The sequence below is a fragment of the Cavia porcellus genome, unplaced genomic scaffold (assembly GCF_034190915.1).
Source record: "Cavia porcellus strain 051 isolate PalLab524CR breed Dunkin Hartley unplaced genomic scaffold, mCavPor4.1 scaffold_28, whole genome shotgun sequence".
Taxonomy (NCBI): Eukaryota; Metazoa; Chordata; class Mammalia; order Rodentia; family Caviidae; genus Cavia; species Cavia porcellus.
The window spans coordinates 50,800,463-50,812,372 of record NW_026947511.1 but is presented as its reverse complement, the minus strand read 5'-3'; positions in this window follow the sequence as shown (position 1 = coordinate 50,812,372).

The window sequence follows — 11,910 nt, the reverse complement described above, 5'->3', positions numbered from 1 at the left end:
TGAAGAAGAAAAACTGACAGCTACTGACAGAAAAAGAGCTCAACAGAAATGAGGCAGAGAAGATTGGATGATAGAAACAGCTATTTTGGAGAAAATGACGTCATAATAGGTAATACTGATTTAGTATCATCTTGTTTTGAAGTCTCATCAAGCTTTTGTTCTTCTGTCTCCATAGGTCTTAACATGTTGTATCTTATTGGATTTTATTATATGTGATAGTATAAACAAAAACTTTTATAGACAAGGAGATTATACAGAAACCATTGTTCATTTTCTGTTAGTTGATTCTAAATACCCTGTAATGCTGTCATTCTCTTAAATGGTTTTACATTGTTTTGGTATATTTGATGCTACATTATATGAAGTTATACTCAAAGATTTCAAGGAAAGAGACACTATGGTAACTACTTTTATGTTGGGATTATTTTGTGGTGAAACACTATTTTGCTTAAATGGTTATGTTTTGATCTGCGCTGTTTTGCTGTTATGCCCTCTTTTATCTCAATCTCCATTTTATTATTCACTTTTTTATTTTTATCCTTTTAATTAAGGGGAAAATAAATAAAAAATAGCAGGATATATTATAGTAACCCACTTTGACTTTCCATTATCTTGATTTAAACCCCTGTATTGCTCTCACCATCTTATTTTGACTGATGTTCCTCTATTCTGTTTTGCTTGATAGTACCAGGTTCGAAAGTTTAGGCAACAGCTGTGAAGATAGTGGGATTCATTGTGACGCCCTTTCTGGTTAACTATTATCTACTTTTGAAGACCTATAATGTCTCCAATATTTTGGTTCTGTTGGTTTTGTTCTTTACTGTTTTGTTCAATTTTATTATAGCTGATTATATAGGCAATTCTATTAGAGATAGCGGGAGGCAGTATGGTAACCATTGTTGATCACCTTGTATTATGCTTTTACATTATCTATTATGTCCACCCTTTTGATTTGACCAACTCTGTTCTGTTATGTCACATTTGGTTTTACTCTCTTCCAAAAAAAGTAATAAGAACTGTGGGAGCAATAAAACTCAAAATGTGTAATAGTCATTGTACAAAAGAGAGGAAAAGAAAGTGCTCTAAATGATATAACTGCATGTATATTTAACTGTGTAAGATAGACAATGATATTACTGAGTTTTGTTGGATCATTGAACAGAACTGTTTGCAGTCTCACTGTTGGAATGTCCACTTTATAAGCTTTAATTTTGTAACTTGAACAATTATTTCTAAGATGATAATATGTAATCCATTAACTAGTGATTTCCTACTGTTTATTTTTTTCTGTAAATCTGTATAACTTGTACCCTTTCTCTGCTTTTTTTTCTTTTTCTCAAATAAAATAAAAAAAATAAAAAAAATTGTAGGAACAATGGGGGTTAAGAGTGGAATACATTTATTGAGGGAAAGAAAGCTTCTGTCTGAGAGAGACAGAAGGGGTATTGAGGCGGTTGCCAGGTACTCTGTCTTTTCTAGGAATTTCTATAGAGCAAAATCATGAGGTTAAATGGGTTAAAGGTGGGGAAAAATGGGAATTTGAAAGGTGGGGACAAAAGATGGAACAGAACTGTGGCCAACCAATAACATTAATTGCTCAAGTAAAATTGATTAAATTAGGAGCCAATGGGGGCTAGTCATGTAGTAAGCACACAATCTTAACAGCAGTGAGCCTTGCTGGAGAGGGTGAGATGCTGAATTCTGACTTCCTCAGGGTGATAGAGAACTATTTGGACTGTGGAGCCTTAGGATGTGGTTCTGTTTGCTTTGCCTTTTGTCTTGCAATCTGGCCCACAGCAGCCTCTTCTAAGGCTGCAAGGTACCTAAACTTTTGCTCTGGCTCTTTTGAGGGCCCTGCCCTGCGTGACTGCCTATAACATTTCTAATTCACTCAGCTGCTGTAACATTTTGATCTCAGCTTGGATGCTGGATGGAGCACCTTGGTACCACAGGACTTTTCCAGAGGGCCAAGCAAAGGGAGGCCTAAGGCCAGCAAGGGCCTCTCTGGGGAGGGTCTCCTAAGCACAGTTTTAGGGTCACAGCCAGGAGGTCTCTTGGATGGACTGGACCGAAGGATGTTTCCAGTGCCTCTGTGGGTTCCTTCTCTGAAACTTACAGCAGGGAGCTGGGTGGGAAGGATGGGGCAGAACTGACCAGCAGGAGAGGCCTGGAAGGCAAAGCTTGCAAAGGGAAACTGAGGCCATTTCCTGCCCTTAGGAGCTAACTTCTGGGGCAGCATGTGAGACTGCGCTGGCAGGAGCAGGGAGGAGCGGCTGGGGGGAGCACTGGAATCAGGGTGAGGCCTCCAGCAGGGGTCACTTACAGGGCCAGTGGTTCCGGGGTCTGCAGCCAGGCTTGCAGGAAGCACCTGGAGTGGATGGAGCTCACTTTGAGGATGGAGCTCACCTAGAGGACGGAGCACAGGTGCTGTCCTGGCCTCACTGAAAGCACGGGATGCATCCTTCCTACCCACTCACCCTCCCGGGCCGTGTAACTGACCACCAGGCCATCAGTGCAGCAAGGATGCCTTTGCTGTGGCCTCTCCAGGAGTAAACTAGATGAGAAAAGAAAATCTAAGGGGTCACCACAGAGGGACAGAGGCTAAACAGGGGCCTGGGCCCTCAGCCTATGACTGCTAACAGCTCAAGTTTTGTTTCCTTCTGAAAAGGCAGTGAGGCATTTAAACTGCTTTTGCTAAAAGACCAAACAAAAGAAAAATAAAACAACAAAAACCACAACGACTGTTCACTTGGGCCTCCTGACACCCAGTGGGGAACTAGAAACGGTCAAAGCTTCTGCCATCTCTGCCTGCGTTCCATGTTAGTTTTTAGTTTCATTTATTTATTTTTTTTGAGACAGAGTCTCACTATGCTGTCCAGGCTGGTCTGGAATGCGCTGTATCTCCAAAGCTGGCCTCATGCTCAGCTGATACTCGTGCCTCAGCCTCTGGAGATCGGTGTTTAGATCCCTGCTGAGCTCTGTGCTCAGACAGGTCTATGCCATGTGGTTCATCAGCCCTAAACCCACCTGGGCTCTCTCATCCTCTTCAAGTCAGAAGACACCAATATAGGAGAGCTGAGGGACACTTGGCCCCTGGCCTTCCTGGTGCCACCTTCCGACCCCTGCAGCTGCCCAGCTTCCCGCAGAGCCTTTGCAAAGCCAACACTGTGTGGGAGCAGGGCTGCTCCTCCAGCCACATGATCTCCCTAAAGCTGCAGAACCAGGACAGTGACAGGGACCACCCCGAATGCAGCCCTCCAGCCACTTCACCTTCCCCTGCACCTCCTTCTCCAGCTGAACTCATCCCCCGCTCTACCTAAAGTCCCACCAACACTTCTGCCTATAATTTTGTTCCTTAGCTTAGACATGTGTGACTGCCAAAGCTGGACCTCACTGCGGCCCAGAACACTAGAGGGCTGCAGTGACCCATCAGAGAAGGCGGGGTGTGGCCCAAGAGCCAGGTAGGTTTTGGGCAGTGCATGCTGGGCAGCCCTGCCAATGGCCACTAACTTTCAAAGCAACAAGGTCAGGGACAGAGAAGACACCTGGAAAATTCTCCATTTCTGTGTTCCTCTTATATTTATTCCCTGTTACACTTTTATATGAAAAGTTATTTTAAAACATTTACCTCTTTGGCTGGGAATTTAGATCAGCAACAGAAGCACCTATCTGGCAAACTCGAGGTCATGAGTTCGATCCCTGGTACAAAATAAAAAACAAAAACCACAATAACAACCAAAACCACAGAAAACAAACAAAAACACCCCTCTCTCCTTGTGCAGCATAGTATGTATCCTCTGAGGCAGAAGCCTCACCAGAGGTTCAAGTCCAGCCTGGGGCACAGTGAGCTCAAGACCAGCATGAGCTAGTCTTGACGGGGGCTACACAGTGAGATCCTGTCTAAAAACACACTGAAGAAACAAGGAAAGCTGAGGCCCAAACCAACACAAGGTTGTCCCACAGCATTTCAAGAATGACTTTCAACACACTCCTGAATGCGCGTGGAAACCTTGCCTTGAAATCCTGTGGGTTTACCCTCAGCCTCCGCCCCTCCCGCTGCTGTGTGGGCTCTGATGACCCCAGCATCAGGGCATGGGCAGCTCTCTTGCACTGTGTGCATAAACATTGGCCCAAAAGGCAGATCTGATAGCGAAGGTTACATATGCACACACCAAAGGAGTGAAAAGCACTGAATTACAACTCCTGAGGCCCAGGGTCCTCTGGGGTGAAGGGTTAGGGAGCCGTTGCTCCTGCCTGCCAGTGAGGCAGCAGGCCTGGGGTGAGTTAGCAGTACCACAGTGGGGTAGAGAGCAGTTCGTGGCCTTTGGGCCGGCTCTGTTATGGGCAGAGTTGAGGGGAGGGAAGGGTAAATTGTTCCCATGGATCCTACTGGCCGTGAGGTGATGCGAAGTGGGAGCCTTGGGAGGAGAGGACCCAGCCAGGAGGTCTCTTGGGTGGCTTGGACCTGAGGATGTTTCCAGTGCCTCTGGGGGCTCCTTCTCTGACGCTTACAGCAGGGATCTGGGTGGGAAGGATGGGGCAGAACCGACCAGCAGGACAGCCGTGGAAAGTGAGGCATGCAAAGGGAAACTGAGGCCATTTCCTGCCCACAGGAGCTAACTTCTGGGGTAGCTTGTGAGAATGCTCTGGCAGGAGCAGGGAGGAGTGGCCGGGGAGAGGGAGGGCTGGAGGCAGGGTGAGGCCTCCAGCAGGGGCACTACAGGGCTAGGGCTTCTGGGGTCTGCACAGCCAGGCATGCAGGAAGCACCTAGAGTGGATGGAGCTCACCACGGGGACCGGGCATGGGTGCTGTCCTGGCTTTACTGAAAGCACGGGACACATCCTTCCTTCCTGCTGACCCTCCCGGGCTGTGTAACTGACCACCAGGCCATCATCACTGCAAGGACACATTTGGTGCAGCCTCTTTGCGAGTAAACTAGATGAGGAAAGAAAATGATTGGGGTCACCCCAGAGGGACAGAAGATGAACAGGCACCTAGGCCCTCAGCCTAAGACTGCTAACAGCACGAGTTTCATTTCCTTCTGAAAAGGCAGTGAGGAATTTAAAACTGCTTTTGCTAAAAGACAAAACAAAAGAAAAATAAAACAACAAAAACCACAGTGACTGTTCACTTGGGCCTCCTGACGCCCAGTGGGGAACTAGAAACGGTCAACGCTTCTGCCGTCTCTGCCTCATGCTCAGCTCATCCTCCTCTGGAGATGCAGGGCCTCTCCCTGGAGAGCAGGGTTCAGATCCCTGTTGAGCTCTGTGCTCAGACAGGTCTATGCCATGTGGTTCATCAGCCCTAAACCTACCTGGGCTCTCTCATCCCCTTCAAGTCAGAAGACACCAACTTAGGAGAGCTGGAGGTCACTTGGCCCCCAGCCTTCCTGGTGCCACTTTCCGACCCCCTGCAGCCACCAGGCCTTCCTGTAGAGCCTTTCCAAAGCCAAAACTGTATGGGAGCCTGGCTGCTCCTCCAGCCACTCTACTTCCCTGGAGCTGCAGAACCAGGACAGAGACAGGGAGCACCCCGAATGCAGCCCTCCAGCCACCTCACCTTCTCCTGCACCTCCTTCTCCAGCTGAGCTCATCCCCTGCTCTTCCTAATTCCTGCCAACTCTTCTGCGTATAATTTTGTGCCTCCGTTTACACATGTGTGACTGCCAAAGCTGGACCTCACTGGGGCCCAGGACACTAGGGGGCTGCAGTGAGCCATCAGGGAAGGCAGGGTGTGGCCCATGGAGCCAGGTAGGTTTTGGGCAGTACATGCTGGGCAGCCCTGCCAGTGGCCCATGGTTTTCAAAGCAATAAGTTCAGGGGTTGAGAAGACATCTTGAAAACTCTCCATTTCTGTGTTCCTCTAATATTTATTCCATGTTATACGTTTACATGAAAAGTTCTTTTAAAACATCTACCTCTGTGGCTGGGAATATAGCTCAGCATCAGAAGCACCTGCCTAGCAGGCGCAAGGTCGTGAGTTCAATCCCTGGTACAAAACAAAAACCAAAAGCACGTAACAATAATCAAAACCACAGAAAACAAACAAAAACACCCCTCTTTCTGTTATACTGCATAGTATGTATCCTCTGAGGCAGGAGCCTCACCACAGGTTCAAGCCCACCCTGGGTGTACAGTGAGCTCAAGCCGCAGCGTGAGCTACACAGTGAGATCCTATGTGAAAATACCCTGGACAAACAAGGACAGTTGAGGCCAAAACCAACATAAGGTTGTCCCACAGCCTTTAAAGGAATGACTTTCAACACACTCCTGAATGCGTGTGGAAACCTTGCCTTAAAATCCTGTGGGTTTACCCTCAGCCTCCGCCCCTCCCCCTGCAGTGTGGGCTCTGATGACACTGGCCATCAGGGCATGGGCGGCTTTCCTGTACTGTGCATAAACATGGGCCCAAAGGGCACATCTGATAGTGAATGTTACACACACACACACACATACACACACACACACACATGTGCGCACACACCAAAGGGGTGAGAAGCACTGAATTTCAACTCCGAGACCCAGGGTCCTCTGGGGTGAAGGGATAGGAAGCCGTTGCTCCTGCCAGCCAGCAGGGCAGCAGGTCTGGGGTGAGTTAGCAATACCACAGTGGGGTAGACAGCAGTTAGAGAGGCCTTTGGGCTGGGCTCTGCTATGGGGAGAGTTGATGGGAGGGAAGGGTAAATTGTTCCCATGGATCCCACTGGCCGTGGGGTGGTGGGAAGTGGGAACCTTGGGAGGAGAGGACAGGCCAGGAGAGCTGCCCATGCCCTGATGACCCAGGGTCATCGGAGAGTTCACACTGTAGCAAGAGGGGGTGGATGGTGTGATTAAAACTTCAGGGCTTGTAAGTCAAGGTTTCAACACATACTCAGGAGTGTCTGTTGAATAGTCACCTTTTTAAAAGCCATGAAACAGTCTTTTGTTGGTTTTGGCCTTAGCTTTTCTTTTTTGTTTCTTTGATTTGTTTGAGACAGATTCTCATTGTGTAACCTAGGATGGCCTGGAACTCTCCCAGATCCTCCTCCTTCAGCCTCTCAAGTGCTGGGATTACAGATGTGTGCCACCCCACCATGTCTGGCTGGCCTTAGCTTTTAACTCATTCATTTCTCTATCTTTTTTTTTCCTCTACTTCTGGTATTCATAATAAGTTTAGACCATCTCAGGATTTTGCTTTTATTAAAGTTAATTTTTGTGATGCATGCTGTGGTGACAGTTTCACCCTGTGTACAGATCTCCAGAGTGATCAGGTTGTGCTCGGTGATATGGACACCTTTTTAGCTGCTCAATCATGCCTCAGCCCAGAGATTAGACTGACTACTGACTGACCAGACTTGAAGCCCTCTGCTTGGTGAGTAAACCCATGGGACTCAGAGGCGTTCCTTCCTGGTCTCGGGAGACAGTGGTGGTGGTGGCTGGGGCTGCCCGGCAAGGCCCCTGCGGGTGTGTGTAGGACCTGTCCCTCAGGGCTGTCCTGCTAACCATCCTGCAGGACCAGGAGCTGCCCCTGCTCCCCAGGGCTCAGCAGAGAGGGGACAGGGCAGACCAAAAGTGGCAACAGGGCTTGCCTGGTGCCCAGGGGAGGCTGGGCTGTGACTTCAGAGCCACCTTCATCCCGTCCTCTGCCTCCTCTGCCAGGACTGCCGCCCGCCCTCACCCTCCTCCCTGTGCACCCGCCCACACTCCCTGACCTGGCCCCTGGGTTGGTCATTGGTGTGTTCATCCTAGCAGGGGGCGGGCATCATCTGTCAGAGGCAGAGAGGGATAAGTGTGGGGTTCTCACCTTAGCGCCCCTTGTTAACTTGGCTCACAGCCCCCAAGTTTGGTTCTTGGTGTTGGATAATGTCTGTTTCCCCTCCCATCCATTCTCCACCCTTCCTTCCCTGCTCTGTTATCTGAGACACCAACCCTTGTGGACAGACCCCACTGAGTTGCCTGGCAGTATCTTCTCACTGGGTCTGTCTGAGGCAGGCGCAGTGGGAAAACTGTGATGGAAGCATCCTATGCGCAGAACTGCTGACCACACATGACTTGCTTTCACCGACCAGCGACCCGGGCTGGGTCTGCTTTATCATGGTCTCAGGCCTGGTTTTGCAAGCCGGCCCCAGCACAAATCCTCCTTGCTTAATGTGGTCTCCAGCAGATGCAGTCTTTGTGCTGGGGCTCTGCTACTAGTTTGGGCAAAGGTGCTGCCCCACTGTGGAGGAGGTTTCCTTGTGATACAGATGTGGCCCTGGGTGAACACTGCAGCGGTGAATACTTTCGTGCAGGAAATCGTGTAATCCATTCGGGATCTGCTGTGAGGTTGGCAATTGTGTGGTCTGTATTCTGCAGCCGGGACCAGGGGCCCAGAACAAGAAGAAAGGAGCCCAGGCTGTGACCACCGTGGACTCCATTTGAGATGGAAATCAGGCCTGATGCCTCTCCTGCCCCTCTGACAGCCTGAGTGAGGTTATCTGAGCGATGGCCGTCCTGCCCTCTCCGTGCCACCCTGCTGGTGCCCCGGGTGACTGCTCCCAGTCTTTCCCGCTCCTCTGTGGCTTCCCTGGCAGCTGCCCAGGCTGCAGCCCTGAAGGGAGCCTCAGTGGAGCTGGCAGCCCTGTGGCTGTCTTTGGGGAGTGGCACCCAACAAGTCAAAGACCTGGGAGCGAGTGGCCCCCAATGTCGTCCTTGAAGTCCCAGGCACCAGTGGGCCAGAGTCAGCCCTGCCACCAGTCTGGTCACTTTCTGAAAGCAGAGGCAGCCTTCGTGACTGGCTCTGCCATTTCTGGGGAAACCCAGGTGCTGTGGATCAAGCTGCTGCTTCTCCTGGCTATCACCACAACACGGGGTGTGCTGGAGCCCTACGGCCACGCTGGGAGACGTGTGCCTTGGCCACGCAAGCTTGAAACATGGACCCGGCCCTGCCCTGCTCCCTCTGCTGCTGCTGTGCAGGTCCTCAGAGGGTGCGCCCCATCCTAGAGTCTCTTTATTTTCTTTTCTTCTTTTATAGGCTGGACCCTCACATTTCTGGAGAACCAGGAGAGGATCCCAGGAGTGACACCAAGAGCAGCAGGGCAGTGAGAACCAAGAGCAGAAAACACCTGTGGGGGCCCTGGTAGGTCTGCAAAGACTGCAAGAAGCTGCTGAAAGAATTCCGGAAAGCTGATTCTGGTGTGGTGGTGCACACCTGTGATCCCAGCCCTTGGGAGGCTGAGGCAGGAGGATCACTATGAGTTTGAGGCCAGAGTGGGCTTCACAGTGAGTTCAAGTGCACCCTGAACTATAGAGTGAGATCCTGCCTCAAAAAACAACACAAAATGAATTCTAGCAAGCTGCCAAGGGGTAAGGAGCACTGGCTGCTGAGGAGCTGATGGGTGACAGGGCACTGTGACCCTCAGAGTGGTGGCTGTGAGGGCCACAGTGCTCAGAAGCAAGACCCAGTAGTCTGAGAATGGAGCTGGTCACACCAGGAGAGTGGCTCCTGGCGCCCTGATCTGCTCAGATAATGGTTCTACCCTGGCAGCAACAGGACAGAGCCCTCCCTCCAGAGGCCCCCAAGCAGGAGAACAGATGTCTGATTTCCATTTTGCCTGATGCCAGGAATCCGCTGAGCTGGTGACCTGGCCTGCAGCCCTGGTTGTCTTTGGAACTTGGGCCCTGATTTGAGTTGAAGTGTGGTACAGAGAAAGCATGCACTGGTCCCCGAGTCCTGTAACCCAGGATTTGGTTCTGTGCACACTGGGCACCTCCTCCAGAGGTGGGCAGGCCTCTCCCAGCACATTCCCAGCCCCATTCCGGTCTTACCATCCCCGTCTGCCTGCCAGAGATCTCTGCCTCGGGCCTCGGTTACCACTGTCGCCTGCTCATTCCGTGACTTCATATCTCTGGAATCCCGCAGCATGCCACACTCCATTGGATTTGTCTTGCTCCTTTCCAGGTGTCCAGGATTTGTCTGTCTGTGTTTCTGTCTGTGGGAAGTGCCAGGGGACAGCTGAGTGCTAGGAAACCTGGTCAGAGCACCAGAGTGACCTTTCCAGGCCCAAACCTCCCTAGTGCCTTCCAGGCATCTCTGGACCTGAGACCAGAGCCCGGGAGCCTGCCCTTGGTTCAGCAATGTGTTCAGCAGCAAAGAAAAACTCACGAAGTTCCGGCCTCCCGTCTGCCCTCCAGATTACTGGAGTGTCCCCAGTGCAGGTGTCTCCAAGTCAGTGGCCTTATAGACCTGAGCTGTGCCTTGGGCAGCCCTACTCCTATCTGTCCATGTGGCTCTGTAACTTTGGGTGCTGTTTCTGGTACCCAAAGTGGACTTTCTGTTCTCACCATCAAGGGGATAAAATCTAAAAGCTTCAGGGTAAGCCTGTCGTGGTGGTGCAAGCCTGTAATGGCAGAGGCCTGGGAGGCTGAGGCAGGAGGATTGCAAATTCCAGCCCAACTTGGGCAATTTAGAGACCTGGTCTCAAAAATCAAACCAAGAGTTTCGGGAACATGGTGGAGCAGTGAGCAGCAGGGAAAGAACCTCTCCAAGTGTTGGTGTCCAGGAGGAAGAGCGGGAGGAGAGAGGGGTCCCCTGGACACAGGAAGGGTCTGAACTGAGACTTGAAGCTCAAGGAGGGAGAGAATGCAGGAACCAGCAAAAATAAGAACACCAGGGGCGGCGGACCTGACAAAAATGGAGAAGCAGCAGGCAAGCTGAGCAGGCCCATATGTGCAGGCCCCATGTGTGCAGGCAGAGGTCCTGTTGACCAGGGAAAACCAGCAAAGAAGCTGCCTCTGCCTCCATTGCCTCCATTCTCTGTAAGAAGCTGGAGGCCATCCAGGATGAGATGATAACTGAAGTAGGGAAAAGACCTGACATTTATGTTGTCTGATTGCATTTGCAGGCCTGGGGCCAGTGGTCCAGTAACTAGTTAGAGGATAACAATAGGCAATATAAAAGCCTGGCAGAGTGGCTGACTCCTGTCATCCCAGGACTCAGGAGGCTGAGGCAGGAGGAATTCAAGAGCAGCCTGGGCTACAAAGTGAGCTCAAAGCCAGCCTGAACTGCATAGCGAGATCCACACACAAGTGCATCTCCTCCCCCCCCATATGCAGTATGGTAAGGATTGTGGATTTCCTACTATCCTGTTCCTGTTTATTAAATTGTCCTATTTCACTCCCTTTAAAATAAAAAAAAGGTTTAAAGGATTGAATATTTAAGAAGATCGACTACTTTATATCACTTGTCACAATTTAGGATCCCTGAAACTTTCCTAAATTTATATTAACCATTTTTTTGTGGCCAAAGCATTGATCGGAACCTGTGCAGACATTACCTGAAAGAGGAAACGGTAAGAAACTCTGCATGTCTACTGTAAAGGGAAGTAACTGCTCACTCCATTAGCGCTGCACCAGTTTTGTGTTAGCCATGAGAAATCATTCCTGGCTTAGTGAGTGGCTGGACGGGGATCCCGATATCACTGTTCATATCCTCTGCTGTGCTGGTCCAGTGTCCCATTGTGTCCTTGAAGTGTCATTGTCTCCTGGCCCCTCCTGCCAATATGGAGGGCAAAGGGATGCAAATACTGGTGAGATAAGCTTTCTGACTATCGCACAGTCCAGGCACCTGAGAGAGAGTCCAAGGTCCCCTGCAGGCTTTTGCTCCTTTTCAGTTCTCTGGAGCGGGGCTGGGTTTGGAGCAGGCGTCTCCAGGCAGAGCAGGACCCTCCTCCCTCACTGGGGCAGTGCCTGGATTCATGTTTTCATTGTCAGGGCCCGAGACTTATCTCTGCTTGTAGTCATGACAATGGTGTAAACAGAATTGATATAGTTCAGTACCAGAAACTTACTGGAGTCTAAATAAAATTTTCTTTGTCTTTTCACAAACTTTCCCTAATGTCTTTGGGTCTTGCGGGGTCCCCTTTTAGTGAGGGATTGCGGGTACCCTTTGGG